Source organism: Glycine soja, chromosome 4 (genome assembly GCF_004193775.1).
Source record: "Glycine soja cultivar W05 chromosome 4, ASM419377v2, whole genome shotgun sequence".
In the NCBI taxonomy this organism is placed as follows: Eukaryota; Viridiplantae; Streptophyta; class Magnoliopsida; order Fabales; family Fabaceae; genus Glycine; species Glycine soja.
The window spans coordinates 45,183,427-45,199,857 of NC_041005.1; the positions used below are offsets into that span (position 1 = coordinate 45,183,427).

Genomic DNA, 16,431 nt, shown 5'->3' on the forward strand with positions numbered 1-16,431 from the left:
TTAAAATTTCAGCAAAAATAATAGTAATATTTTTTGAAATTAATTTTAAGGATATTTTGTACTGTTATATAAAAAAGGGGTTGCTTACTTATCCCAAATAAAAATGAAGTTAATTACAACTACATCTCAAATGATCTAAAAATCTTCATTCAAATTTGCATTAAAATCCTTAAATTTTTCTTGTATGTGGAAAATGACCCCTTTATTTTGTTTTCCTGGTGATGCATGCATGCATGCACACTACTGATATATATATGCAGGCATATGAATGCTCCCCTAACACGTGTGCACATAGAAAAACCAATGATAGCATGTAGCATGCAATGTAAGTTTTGATAATTCAAATTTACAAATACGAATGAGAAAGGGAATCAAAGCACAGACAGACAAAGACACACATAGGAGTTGCAGAGACAACTAAACATGCTTTTGCTGCGTGCACACCGTGCCATTCACTGGTCTTTTGTCCATATGGCGCTCTGAGAAATGATGGGCGGTGTTGGAGCCTTGAAGGGTAAAAAGATAGGCACTGAGGTTGACCCTTCAACAAGGGAATGGTGAAAATAGGAACTATGGGTTGTGTGTAGGGTCCCATTATGTTTCCCAACTCACCAACACCATCTCATCAACATGCCACACCTCTTACAAGCACTACTCATACTCTTGTTGTTTCACATGTGGTATCTTCTTCATTCTTCTTATGAATAATGGCAAGTGCCCAGAGAAAAAGTGTGTATGTATGTGTTTCTATTTATTATTTAATCAAGAGGTATCTGATTATCTGTGAGACTTTTTATTTAATATATATCTAATTAAAATTTTTTTCACTGAGCCGGTCCATCTATTACATCTATATAAAAAGTCTTCTCCCATTACTATATATTATTTGGGTGTCACATGTTACATTGTGGTTACAAATTTTCTCGCTCATTTTCTTTTGCATCTTAACCCTTGATTTTCTTTTCTCCAACAACTAATCTAATGATCCTTGGAATAAAAGTTTAGTTGAGATTCCAGCAGTCACAGGATTTAACACCAGATCTTAATTAAGAGACCTAAATATTGAACCGTTTCTGCACCAACAACATTTGCTAAGTGTGTTTAGTTAAAGTTATATGGCAATGGCATGATCATATACTACATGCATATCCAGAACTAGCTGCTTGTAGGACACAAAGCTCCTTCGTTAATTATTACCATCATTCAAAAGCTAAATTCATGGGCTTGCTAGCATTCACACCCTTCAATCCCCCCTAAAAATTATATAAAAGCTAATAAGCGGACAATTATGACTTGTAGCTTCTGATTTTGTCAAGTAAACTGGACTGGAGCAATTGTTGTGAAGGTTGAAACATACGTAAAAAATGAAAAAGTTGAAATAAAAATTAAACTATTATCTTTGTGCAAAGATCTTCTTATTAACGTATTAAAATACATATTATATAATAGCAACATTTGATCATATAGAATGATTAACCATGTCTTGTGTGAAAGTGTACACAGTAAAAGTATTGTCTTTTTTTCCTTTTAAAGCTTTTAATATTTAGAAATCACTTTTTTTATAAACCTTGATTAATTCAAGTTAAATCAATTAGGTAGAACCAATTAACTTGGGTTATGGGTGTAATTTTGATTGCATTGACCGTATGTTTTAGTGTAACAATTTATTCCATACCATGGGACTTAATATTAGGTATTGGGTACGTAGTAAAAATTATATATATATGCAAATTGTTGTATTACATCTTATTAATAGTTACTATGTTAGTGATAATTAACACTAACAAGTATTTATCTTTAAAAAAAAAAGTCTAATTAAATCACGCACAGACAGTACATGTACAGTCAAGTCAAGGTGCTTTTCAAATTAACCTGCCAACTTGAATTATTTATTTATGATCTAGTTAAAAGTAATATATTTATTTATGCTGAGAATAAAAGATTATTTAAAAAACGAGTAGCCGCTACTAGTCTAGTCAAAATTTTCAAGTTATTGCCACCTGAATGCAGTCAAACATCATGATGTTACACTCGACTAATTAATAAGAAAGAGAATGATAATGTCAATTAGTAAAACAATTAACAAAGTTGTTTTAAATTCGATCAGTTCATACTTCATACTATATATGTCTTTGATTTGATCAACTATGGCTTGATCTCCAAGCAAGCCTTAAAACCATGCCATCTACAAAGGTGTTGGTAGATTCGCAACATAATTTAGCTTGGAAATTGGTCCATAACCAACCCAGCATTCTCATTAGTTAGAACGGCAGAATTGTCAAAATGTTAATGAAATCCCATGCAGAATTCAAAGAACATTGGTAATGTCTCACTTTCCAATATTTTCATGTTATTATGAGTTTTCAAATTCTAATTTTTTAAAAGTCACTTATAACAATAACCAACTTGTTATGAGTATTTTCTTTAACAAATTACATTCATCTCTCCTGTATTTTAGACTAGACATATTATACTGAATCTCACTCATTATTGAATCCCTACACAAACTTCACTCATGGTTGAATCCCTAAGCAAACCTCCCTCCTATTTACAAATCCATTAGACAAACACCCATTGCACTCTAATAGACTTATTTCTGATCACTTTAAATCATCACATGTGGTGCATGCACATGCTTATTTAATAAAAAAAATCAGACAAAATTGCCTCTCGTCTTCTTCCGCACCTCCAACAGTAATCTTGGATATAACTTCAAATACTCAACCTAGGTTTAACTTCAAACAGTGAAAATCATAACATTTCAATAGAAATTTTCTAAAATCAAATGACCTCATCTAATCAACCTGGCTAACAACAGGATTTTTGTAACAAAAAAAATAGGAACAAAACTTTTCAAAAAATTGAAGTTATCAAAACAAAATTCAGATCCAAATTCAACAAAGTAACTAATGCAAAAGTACACCGGTAAGTACAGCAAAAAGAGATAAAAGAAAACCATGTTTCCAAATGTAGAAAATCCATAAGATCTTACAGAAACCAAGCCTTGCAAATAGAACTTGAAAAGGACAAATCAACACAATACCATTCTAAAAAAAAAAAGTGCCCCACAGAGATAAATTTTCAAGCAATTCAGAATCCAAATAATTGTTGAAACACATAATCTCCACCGTCAAGGTTCTTCCTTCAGAACTACATTGCTAGGTTAAAGTGCGAAATCCCCTATTCGTACCGAAACCTCTGCTACGCAAACACTTGATCCACTCGAACTCTAAAACCATGCAGTGGTGTGAATCTCTGATCTGCCAAGAATGACCGGAAGTCGAAGAAGTACCGTTTTGGATTCAGAGCGATATCCCTCTCCGATGCCAACGTCAATTCTCTTCGTCAAAAAAGGCGTCGGAAACTGCACTCTATATAATATTGTTAATGCGGTAAATTAATTTACAATTGCATATTAATTTGTGATGAAAAATATGACATTTTTTTGTCCAGTAATGAACGGGTGCATAAATCAGTGAAAAAATTGGGACGTAATACAATTTCATCCCAAAATTGTAATAGAATATAGATTTTATTCCAAAGTTATCACTAACATACATAATTTTGGGTGATAATTTTGGGATAAAATCTATAAAATAATGACGGAGTATAAATTGTCTCAAAATTATAATGGAATACATAATTCGGTTAAAAAATTATGACGTATGTCCTAAACTAACATAAAACTTTAAAATACTTGTTTATTTATTTATTTATTTATTTTGGTGCGTGAAAGTTTAAATATGAGTTGAATTTTAGGAATTTATTAAGATATTTACAAATTGCCCACCAATGTACAAGGATTTGACACTCAATTTGTCTCAATAAGTTTTTTTGGATGAATATTATTTTTTCACAAAATTTCATCTCATTTGAATTTTTTTTCTTGTAGTAATTTGGCAATTAGTTTATAATTAAAATTTATAACAAATAAATATTTTTGAACTTATAAATTATATTTTAGATATATGATAAATAATTTATATTATGATACAAGATTAATTTTAGCTATTGGTTTTTTTTAAAAAAAAATCATATTAGAAATAAAAAATGTAAAGGGCAAATTCAAAAAGATATTATTTAAAAAAAAAAACTCTTTCGTTAATGAAAAACACCTAAAAACGTTCTTAATAATTCCAAAAAAAATGTTCTAGTTCAAAATAACTATTCTAATGTATATAAAGAAAGGATATTGTTTTCGAAAAAATAATTTTTAAAAATTAACTTTAGTTTACTTTTATTTAAGTTCATTCTGCTAATATCTGAATTTTGTCTTTGACAGGAAGAACAATAAAAATGACCGGAGCTTTGGGCCATAGTGTCATAACAATGTTCCCCTTTTTTAGTATTAGTCAAATTTTCGTAGCTGAATTGCATTCAACGGGGCTAATCGTCTACCTTAATTTGCATTATCCATAGCATTAATTAAAGATTACTAGCAAAACAAAACTTAAAAAAAAAACTATGATTTTTATTTGTGCTTTGCCCTCGTGCCATATGCCAATAACACGGTGACAAATGGCCCCCAAAAATAGAAAATTCAAATCAAACCAGCCAATCAAGGAAGACGTGGAAGTGGCGCACATCAATGTTAGTTTCCCCTCCTTTAATTATACCTTCACACACATACAATTAAGAATAAGAAATTATTATCTCAGACTAGATTAAGCAATGACGAGAGAATTGTAGCAAGATTATTTTTCTCTAGTTGGGGCCCTTGTATACGAAGATTAGAAGAAAAAGTGGTTTGTCTTTATGTTGATGAGCAAATGTAACCAAAAAGATTATGCATGCATAATCCAAGGTCAGAAATCTAATCCTTCATGTATGTGTGGTGGCTAGGAGGAATTGATTAGGGATGATGGGCATAGATCTAATAAAATAATAATAATAAAATAACAAAATTGTTCTTTAAAAGTGATTATTACGTGGGTTGTCCCTTCAAAACACCAAGAGTGGTGGGCAAGGGAGACACGAGAATAGAGAACAAAATTATTCAAAGACAATAATAATGTGTTTGCCATTGTTGGAGAGTGGGTTATTCCGTGGAGAATGTATAAAGCAAGCAACATCAAGTAGAACTATGTGGATGAGAATTGGGCTTTATACTACTATAAGTTTAGTTTGCTTCCATTGGGCATTTTGACACTCAATGTTGTTAACATTTGTGTCCCTTATCTTATGTTTGGATGAATACTTTTAACACGGTAATTTATTTTAAATGAGATATTAAATATTTGTCATTTTAAATTTAATGTTTGGATAATGATTTAAAAGAAAATTGAATATCTGAATTTTTAGCAGGGAGTTTTAATGAACAGAAAATGAATAATATGAAATTCTCTTAAAAACTAAAGAATTTTAGTTTTTTCCCGTACCACTTCTCTCTCTCGATCTTTCTTGAGAGATACGTTCGAGAACTCCTTTGCGATTTCGACCCATAGTCTCGCTCCCTTGCGATTTCAACCCACACTCTCACTCCCTTGCCACGGTGGTTCATACAATGTTCTTTCATTTTTTCCAAAACTCTCACGGTAGTTCATACATTGCAGAAGGATTTCATTTTTTTCGTTAATTTGTGATCTGTTTTTTATTTAGTTGTTTGATTTCATTGGTTTTGTTTTTAACTTGATTGAGTTTCATTGATTTCTTGCTCATTGCTCATTGTGCTGCTGTGTTGTTGTTGGATTTTTCCCACAATGCCGATTCCATCATAAAGAGGCCTCGAGTAGTATACGACCCTGTACTGTAGGTGCTTGTGTTTATTCTTGAATGATGTTTTCTACTACAACATGAATCAGGGTGTAGTGGGAATTTGTTAGGAATATCTTTAAAGTGGGCTAAGAACCTAATTAAGGAATAAAGTCCATTAAGCCAATTTCCAAAAAGTGAATCAGTCGTTGTGATGTCTAAGCTACATGACAACATGTTGTGAATTGAATATTATCAACCTTGTCTTCCATGCCAAATAGGATCTATATCAGAACATCATTTTCCATTAGTGAGTGATTTAACGGTTCGTATGTCCATTGTATATCTATTTATGCTACTAGGTGTACAGACCCTTAAGCTTTCTTGTGAAATTATGAGATGAACGGACCTAAATTGTGATGCATCTAATATGTCATAATGGGCTAGGATTACTTTCTAATTTGAACTGATATAATTCTTTTTGTGTAATCCATTATGGCATATTTTATGTTTTGTAAATAAATCATGGTTTTAGATTATTTTTGTCAATTCAGATCACCTGTATAAGATGGTTAAGGTAGAAATCATAGCTTTATAGGTCATGTCTGGTATAGGATGATAAGATTAGTTGAGATAATGCAATTATCTTTCTTATGATAAGATAATTATCTTATAGCAGGAGAATCAGGGTCTTCGAATTATCCCTTAGCTTATAGAGGCTTCTAACCCTTAGCTGTTAGAACCTAGTTAAGGATCTAGCTATTAACGATCTAGCTACTAATATCTACCCTGTGGATATTCCTAAGGCTCCTCATCTTAATGGGATGGTTGGAAACCCAACTACTCTTTCCCCTATTAAGTTTATTCTTCTATAGAGATTTTTTCACAAGCAAAAATGCCCACGGATGAAGGGGCTGAAATATTTTCTCTGAGTACATCTTGTGCTGCTCCTTGAGTCCACTCATCACTTGTTTTTTTATTTCCCTTTTGCAAATTACCTTTGGAGTTGGCTGGTTGGTAAGTTAAAAAGCACTCTCAACCTTATCTCCTTCAAGTTGTTTTGATAGCTTCTTGAATAAGCAATTGCAACATGTTGCCTTAGTGGGCATTGCCAATATCATTTCTCTCATTTGGTTTGCTAGAAACTCTTTGCGCTTTCAGAATTGCAAAGTTACTCCTATTGTTGCCACCTCTCATATATTTATTGTCACTGTTATCCCTTGTAACATTTCTAAAAGCACTATTGGAAACTTTTGCGGCTTTATTAGAACATCAACTGCCTTTATTTTTCAATGACATTAAGTTTGTCCGCGCCCAACATTTTATTTCTTCATGTCAAACATAGGTATTAGGCCTTGTGTCAGAATTCATAGCTTTGAATTGTAGTAAAAATCAATTGTATGAGATCCAGTAGATCTTGTAAATTATCCACTTCTTAGGTATTCATGTCTTAGGAAACTCTATGCTAAACAAAGGTATACAAGAAATTATCACTCTAGGCCAATTCTAATTTCCAATACAGCTTCATTATACCAATAAAATGTTCTAGACCAGTCAAGGTGTGAATGTTGAAATAATTACTTCTAAGCATAGAAATTCTTGTAATGTTGCCTTAAATTGTTGATATTGAAACCTTTTTTTGAAATTTGTTGATGATATAGCTCACCCACAAGAGTGAATATGTTAAATCATTCCTGGTATAGTTTTCTAAGCTACATGCACGATAGCTTGTCAGCAAAGAGGCATCACGTGCAGTTTGCCTTTGCCAATGGTAGATTTTTTCCTTTGTATCTTTGTTGCCAAGTTATGTAGAATTGTCAAATGGATGTTTTGTGAAGACTTTGTATTATTTAATTTATTATCGTACACATGCATGTGGGCGAAGCTCACTTATGTCTTGGGTTGTTTCCAGCTCTTTTACCTCATGTATTTTGATTGATTGACTACTTTGGTCAAGGTGTGTTGGGTCAATATTTGAGTGTTGTAGTGGCATTAGTTAGAAATTATAGGACATACTTGGTTAAAATAAGTTAATTTTCAAAAGCATAAACAAATTGTATGGTATAGTACATATTAGGAATGAACCACTTAAATTTCCTGAGCACCCTTATATGAAAATGCTTTTTCACTCACCCAAATCCACTAAAAGACAACTTGCAACATTTGTTGAAAGAGAACCGACAAATGCCCTAGAATTTTGAAAATTAACTTATAATGACATACAAGCTCAAAGATTTTACATGCGGATGTTTGATTTTACATTCAATTTCCATTGAACTGTTTGATTTTGTCTGTTTTGATATTTGTTTTAAATCTCAAAACACTATATGCACAGATTATCTTATATCATTATCATGCAATTTGGATTGAGAAGAAATGGATCCTAACATAGTTGACACAACAATTACTTCAATAAAACGTAAAAGAAAAGAGTATAAGAAGGTAATCTTATTAGTCGCTGCTTGTGTTGTTCTTATGGTCATTGGTGTAGTGACATGGTATCATAATAATTATTTTGTTAAGGAACCAACTCGTAATTAGGAACTAGAACATCGCAGCTTCCTTAATCGTCTTTATAAAGGGACAGAAAAAGATTACATTGAACAACTGAGGCTTAGTAAAAGTACATTTTTTAACCTTTATAGAATTTTACAAGAAAAGGGTGGATTAGTAAGAACAAGAAATGTTCCAACAACTGAAGCAGTAGCAATGTTTCTACATATCCTTGCTCACAACCTAGAGTACAGGGTAGTGCAATGTAGTTTTTGTAGATTTAAAGAAACCATAAGTAGGCAATTCAATGATGTCTTGAGAGCGGTAATGAAAGTGAGCAAAGACTAGTTGAACTTTCAACCTTGTACTTTAGAAGATGCGAAAACAAACAAGTGGAGATGGTTTGATGTAAGTTTATCAATTGTTAAGAGAGAATAATTAATTATAAAATTTTCTTAGAATGTAAAAAAAATTGTCTTGTTTGTAGAGATGTATTGGAGCACTTGATGGAACACATATTCCGGTTCTAATGAAATGTTCAACTTCTTTTGACACACATTCTCACACGAGAAAGATGGAAGAAAATTAAGGAATAACAACTTCTTTGGATAAAATGGACAAGTCTTTTGATCGAATGGTAGAAAAAATGGATGGTAAAGTCGATGATGAATAACATATTCAAGAAGTGTTACGTGAGGCAGCTTCGATACCAAATCTTAATAGACAACAATGGGTTAAAGTTATTAAATGGTTAGAAGATGCGAAAACCCTTCCAATTCACGAAAAGATATATTATGTTTTAATACATCTTGCAAAATGAAACTTGGTGAGTAATATTTTGTCTATATTTTCAATTTCAACTTTCAATTTAGAAAAGTGTGTCTTTTGTATATCTAACTGAAGTGATATTTTCTCTATAGTTATTTGTCTTTCCTATTGTGACTTATATTATTTTGTTTCTTCTATGTCAGGTTATTGTGAACAAGAAATAGAGAGAAGTTGTATTCTTACAAAGCAAGAAAAAGAGTTGATTCGTCTAAAATTGTTTGATTATGTTGTTTGTTTTGGACCCTCTAATTTGCAAAATAGTTTGTGAATTATTGAGTATTATCACTGAAGTGACATCAATGTGGATGATATATGACTTTAGGTCTTGATATGGATTGAAGTATTTTCTTCTCTTATAATAATGAAATTAATATCAATATTGTATGAGATGATTGTTCTTAAATTACGTAATTGTTTAATTTCAATAAGTTTTATAAAATTATTGCGAGACTAGGTAATTAAATTTTTTAACAAGGAATTACATATCATTCATATTTAATTTTGCAGTATTGTTTAATCCAATTTTTTTGTGTTAATACAAGAATATTGTGTAAAAATCAAAATTTTTAACATTAAAATTATTTTGATTATTTAATTATTAAATATTAAAAAAATTGATTATTAAATATTGTCTAGCATTAAATTTATTTTGAATATTTAACTATTAAAAAAATGACTAATATTTATTTTTACTCAATATTGAAATTTTAATTTTTAAATAAATATTTAAAAATAAAAATTTGAATTTCATTGAAATTGAATTACTTTATCCAAATAAGGAAATTAAAATACAAAAAATTGAATTGCTTCATCCAAACAAAATGAAATCAAGGCAATTAAAATGTTGTGTATTTGAATTTCCTAAAACTTTTTAAATCTTCCATCCAAACATAGGGTAAGGAAAAAAAAAGTGTTTGCTTCGGTGCCGTGTTATAATTGACGGATTTGGTACCATTCCATTTTTTTTTTATTTTCTCAAATATTGTAAAAATAAGATAGTAATATTCTAAGAATCGTTACAAATTTTAGGAAGTTTAATTTTTACATTATATAATTGTTTTATTTTCCTTCTCACACATCAATTAATTATCACTTTTTTTTATCTTTATTGGTATATTTGAATTTTTTAACCATTGATCTGTTGCTATCTTTTCACATGTTGTTTATGTCCAGTAATAGTTTTGTTTTGATTTATTTTATATTTGTTTCAAAATTATATAATATTGCTAAACATTTTTATTATTATTTTAAATTTTAAATATGTAATATATTTTATGTATTATAATATTATTTTATAGTTATTAAGAGTAATTGTTTTTTCATTCTTAATAATTTGATTTTTATATTATTATCATTTTCGATTTAAATAATTATTTTTTGTTATATGAATTTTATATTATTTGAATTTTCTTTTTATGTACAGTTATGCTCTCATTATTTTTTAATAATTATTTATTATTATTATTATTATTATTATTATTAAATGTTCTTTTTTAAATAATTTAAATAAAAAATAAATTTACTTTAATACAGTATTAATCATCTTCTATTTTGGATAATTACACTTTCATAAATGTCATTTAGGATTGTTCTTGAAGATAAAATAAATTATAGATGGTCAAATAAAAAGGTTTAGGTCTTCCAAATAAAACTCTAGTGGTTCAATTATTAACATTTGAGGTAAATTCCTATGTAGTTACATTATACATTATAATGATCTTTTTGCATTTTTAATTTTTTTTCTTAACAAGATCTAATAAGTTTTTATATTCATTGAGCTCACTAAATTTTTTCGGTGAAATAAATTCCAAAAAGGTCACAAAAGTACAAACAAAGAAAGTATACCTATTAGATATGTCTAACAATCAGGTAATAATATTTATGACTATGAAAATCATGCTCAAACAAATCCTAAAGAGATTGACCATGTCAAACATCGAGATATGTTTTGTCTTTTTATTGTTAGGTTTCTTACAAAGTATGCGACAAATTATTTCTACCGTGTTTAATTTTTATATGAATAAAATCATTTTTAACAACATGAATTGGATGATGTGAAAGACTTAAAGAAAAGCATAAATCATCTTTATGAATTGGTATTGAATTTAACAACACATGTTACTGTTTGACACACCATTCAAGACGCCTTGCAAACAAGGACGTCGACTTAATCTCTATCAAGTGATTATGGTAAATGCTAAATGTTTCGAGAAGAAAGCAGGTGAAAAAAAATTATTCTCACCTTTAAAGAAAAATATGAAATCTCACAAAGGTTTTGCGAACCACAACTTCTAATGCAAGATACATGTATCAACAATAGATCTATTATAGAGTTGGCACAAAAAATGAATACAATTGTTAAAAAAATATTTTTTATTAAATATATATTTGACAATATTTTGTTTTGTTCGTACATGTAGTGGTTAAGTGGATTGCCTCAACTACACCTACTCCAAGTCATCAATCTAATCACAAGAAGTTTCCACTTTATCGTACATTTTTGGAAAATCAAATGTAGATAAAATGGATAGTTAAAATTTTTTAGTTAAAAACTAATGATAGTTGCATTGAATATGAATTGAAGTGAAGGATGATTTTAATTTTAAAAAAAAAACTTGCATAATTGTTGTTATTGGATTCTAATTTACTTATTTGTAATATTTCAACAATGAGATTTTAATAATTACATCCAAAGATTTTTGCAGTGGTAGTATGAAAACATTAAAAGATTTGGTGCCCACAAAAGAAATTTGTCAAGAAGTAATCATATTTATCTACCTTTCTTTTGCTATTATTTTTTTTAGTTATTAATTAACATTACTAATAGGTAATATTTGTAGATACTTGATTTGATGGCCCATGAAGTTAGATCAAAATTCAACCACTCAGGTGTTTGATTCATGCCTACCCATGTTTCAATATGTTTTTTATTTTTATTTTTCATCTGACACCATTTCATTATGTTAATTTGAACATTATTTTTACTTGACTTTTTGTTTTAAAAAAATAATATTAACATATCTTTTCACTTGATAGCATTGTACTCTTGATTTAATTAAACCCCCGACAAAAATGAGAGAATATTATCAAGATTCTTTTATGGGTAAAGTTGAATTTTTTACAAAGGTGAGTCACATCAATAAACTTTCATTGTCATTTTATCCTTACATTTTGATAGTCTAATTTTTTACTTGTATATGAATAGATATTTGTCTCTGTCAACCAGAAAAACTCCCATTGATTTTTGGTGGTTGTTGATGTGTCAAAGAAAAAAATTGTTGTCATTGACTCACTTTCAACAACATTAAATAGGGATGAACTCGAATTCAATGTTAAACTATTAGTAAATATTACTCACTATTATAATGCTTAAAATGATATTAATTCAACCACCCTTGTTAATGTAATAAATAATTTTTTTGCGTATGCTCGATATATAGAAAAATTTATGCAACATGAATCCTTCTACTCATGTTCCTCAACAAAGAGATTGTTAATTAGCAAATATGAAATTGTGCATCTTGAAGGGAGAGGCATACAAAAGCATGGCTCATAAATTTATTGAATATGTACACTAATTAAATTACAAGTTAAAAGCTGCTAATTTTATAAAATAAGAATGATCGTGGTATCTGGGTAACAACTCGAATGATGCAAGTGAGTGCAAATGGTTATAGAATACAAGTAAGTTTAAATATTATTTTTAGTTAATTATTTTATATTGTTGTTAAATTTTACAACTATCTCCCATAAACAAATGATTGAAAAAATTTCTTTATAGGTGAAAAATGGAATAAAAATGTCTCTCGCCTTAGATTTGGCCTTGGAGTCTCATAATCTGAATCACAAAAAATTAATTAAAAGGTGGCTTGAGCACCTGAGTTCTAAGCTAGCATAACACTTGAGCAAATTATGTTATAGTGTTTTCTAATGATATTTTTTGTCTTGAAAACATTTTATTAGATGTAATATTTTAATTTTTTAAATATTTTTGGATATCAATGTTTATCTATTACTGTTTTAATGTCACACTTTACAAAAATTTCTTATATAATGTTTCTACTTTTAATATTTATATCTTTTGTTGTGCCCATTCTATTAAATGTTTTTACACCTTCATTATACTGCAATTTCTTTCTATAATGTATCGGTTATAGGATACAACAAAAAAAAATTGTGGTTGTTGTTATGCATAATATAAAGTAATAATATAATATAAGATTATAATTATATTTTCAGCTTAAACATACTTTAAGTTATTTCATATATTTAATTTCTTAAATTATATTATTAAATATTGAGTTTAATTGATATACATTGTTACCGTAAAAAAAATTATTGGTTAACGATGTAAAAAGTCTTTATACTATTGGTGTATAGTAGTTTTTTTTGTTAACAAAGTGTATAGCAGTTAACTCCATCAATATTAGTGCTTTATTAATTAAATATATATTAGAATTAATTTGTATAAATAAGAGTTTAATTTTATTTAATTGATAATATATATTTGGTTTTTATTATTGTTTCGGAATAGTATTTCTCCTAGAGTTAGAAATCTCCTATTCTAGAGTATAAAATGTATTATATCTTTTGCAAGTTAATACACATGACATTATATTATTGGTTTGTTCATGAAGATATTGAAAACCCTTCAACTAATTGGGGCACGGTAGAATAAAAAAAAAGCCTATATATTCCAATAAATCTATATTAAATACCTTTAACTCTTTTTGTTTATCCGCTTATGTTATAATTGGTCCATTTATTTAAACTTATTTGTTGAAAAAAAAAACTTATTTTAATAAAATATTTTTTTTTGTTTTTTCAGTGTATTTGTGTAAATTATTTCTACTTTAAAAATAATTTTTTTACTTATTTTGAGAATCAAATCTTTTCTAATAATTATTTATTTTAATAAAATAAATATTTTTTTATTTTTCAGTGTATTTGTGTAAATTTTTTACTTATTAACTAAGCATTTTTTTAAAAAAATACTTATTTTAAAATTATTTATTTTAAGTGCGAATAAATTAACCCAATATGTTTTACATAAATCAATGTTTCTTGTTTTTAACGAGTGGATTTTCTTGCTATGTTTTCTAAATCAGGGGAAAATTTTGAGCATAAAATAAAACATCAACTTTTCGTTCCAGCATGAGTATGATCGAGTCAGATGAAAGAAATATTTAAAAATTTAGGTTTCTAAAAAAAATATTAAAGGATCTAAGTCAACTAATTAAATAGGATATGTAATTTATTGTAAGTTTTTTAATACTTTCTGTTGATTTCTATGGATAAAAAATTAGATCATATTTATTTTGGTTTATATTGGCTGATAGAATCTATCAACGAAATAATAAAAAATTGAAAATTACAAAGAAAAAATAGAGGAAAAATAGGAAATCGTGATAAAGAAAAAGAAATCTAATGAATAGTCACAAAAGTAAGAATTATAAAATTACATGCATGGAAATTGCATTAGCTTTTAACTTGGCCTTACACCATTGCTAGGTTCTGCAAGCCAAAATCCAAATAGGGACGATAGCAAGATGGAGTAGGCATGGCTAGTATTCCTCTCTTGTCTGCCCATATTCATACAACTATATCTTATGTGTTTGGATAAAAAATTTTAACTGAGAAAAGTAATTTATTAAAGAAATTGAATTCCTATAATTTAGAATTCATTGTTTGAATACTTTTTATGAAGAATTTAAAATAAAATTTTAAATAACTAAAAATCTGAAATTTCATTTTCCTTTTAAAATATGAGAAATTGAAATTCTCTTCTTATGTTTCAAGAAACACTGTCCAAACACACTCTTAAGCCAATATGAGCGCAAATTTTATCAATATTCACCGATTTTTATTACTATCCATAGATTTTACTACTTTTTTTTTAATACAAATAATCAATAATTGCACTAATCAACAACCCATTCGTAATAATTAAAAATAAATCAATTGATCAATACAAATAATGAAGCACGATTGAGGCAAATTTTTTATAATATAATATATAATAATATTTTAAGTAATCTTATCTTATAATACTGAATATCACACGCAAGAGTATCTCGTCGTGCCTCGTTCATTTGAGAAGAAAAAAAATGTTTAACTTACCTTTATGTACCTATTTAACTATTCAAATTGAATCTATTATAAATTTTATCCACAACAGATATATTTTTTGTCATCCTAACTGGGTTTGTTGCTTTAAAATCTGAACTGAATTAAAAGGTTTGAACCAACTAATTTTTTTCATACGAGTTTTTCTGCTTTTTTTTGTTATGTTCTAACAAACCATGATAGAGTTCACAAAGCCCAAAACCTGAAAAGTCCTTCTTTATACATCTTCGTTTGGGCCTGGTGTCGGGTCATACTCCAATACTTCAAGAACAGAAAACCCTAACGGCCCACGCAAATAAGCATGCCTATAAATATCATCTCCAAAACCCTATTCTTTCATCCCTTCACAGTATTTCTATTAGCGGGCTAGGATTGGTATGCTTCGTGTTAGTTAGTGTCTTCATTCTGATTCTCTTATTGCATGTTGTGCGATTCAGTTCGTTGTCGTTTTTGTTATGTGGATGGAAAAGCGAAAATATCCACTCACCCTATGAGGAAAGATCTCCCAAAATTGATAGGAAGTGCCGTATGACACTCTAAACGCAGCGTCAATTTAAAGAACGCTCTCATCCACCGATGATAATATTTTATCATCGGTCGAGCGTTCTTGATATCGACGCTGCATGTGTGATTTGAAACGGGTCTCTGAGGGTTTTCTTTTTAAAAAAAAAATTTAAGGTTAGGTCTGATGCCACGTCACTGGTAGCTATATGTGAGCATTGACCAGCGATGCTATGATTGGACCAAAAACAAGAGTGAAATTCATTTGTTTCGCATCCTGATAGGAACCTGCGGATCTCATAACCTAATGATCTGCGGAGCCGTTTTATGCGATTACATTTCTAATGTTTTGTCAAAACTTTTGGTATTCTTTTTATGTTGTTGTCATTGGAGTTGGTATCTATGAAGCCGATGAGGATTAGATTTGAATTGGAATTACCGTCTGAACATCTGATGAGAGTTTCTGGCTGACTGAGGCTTCGTATTGGTTCATGATTATTTGACTGCTTAGTAGCATGCTTGTGTGTTTTTTTATTATGCTTTTAACATTTTTCATTCAAATTTTCAGAATGTTATTTCTTCCTGTTAAACAATGTGTGCTTAATTGGTATTTTTTTAAAGTGTGACTCTTGACTTATGTGTGCAATACTCTGATAGTTTTGGGGTCCAGCAAAATATTTTGTTTCAACTTGAGTATGTAATTTGAATATGGATGAATTTTACTGCAAATTGCAGTTATTTTGTTGTAAGCCAACGATTGAAAATAATTGGAAGATTAGTGTTGTAACATAT

At 29.0% G+C, this 16,431-nt stretch overlaps 3 non-coding genes across 3 annotated transcripts; all 3 read left to right on the top strand.

Annotated features, from left to right (window-relative positions):
• The first annotated feature begins 15,622 nt into the window (after positions 1-15,622).
• LOC114410986 lies at positions 15,623-15,792 on the top strand. The gene has a single exon (XR_003666374.1). It is a non-coding gene; the product is annotated as a small nucleolar RNA Z112 (small nucleolar RNA).
• Positions 15,793-15,820: 28 nt separating this feature from the next.
• Positions 15,821-15,980, top strand: LOC114410994. The gene has a single exon (XR_003666382.1). It is a non-coding gene; the product is annotated as a small nucleolar RNA snoR2/U65 (small nucleolar RNA).
• A 64-nt stretch (positions 15,981-16,044) lies between these two features.
• On the top strand, positions 16,045-16,122 carry LOC114410990. Its single transcript, XR_003666378.1, has one exon. It is a non-coding gene; the product is annotated as a small nucleolar RNA snoR77Y (small nucleolar RNA).
• Positions 16,123-16,431: the final 309 nt, after the last annotated feature.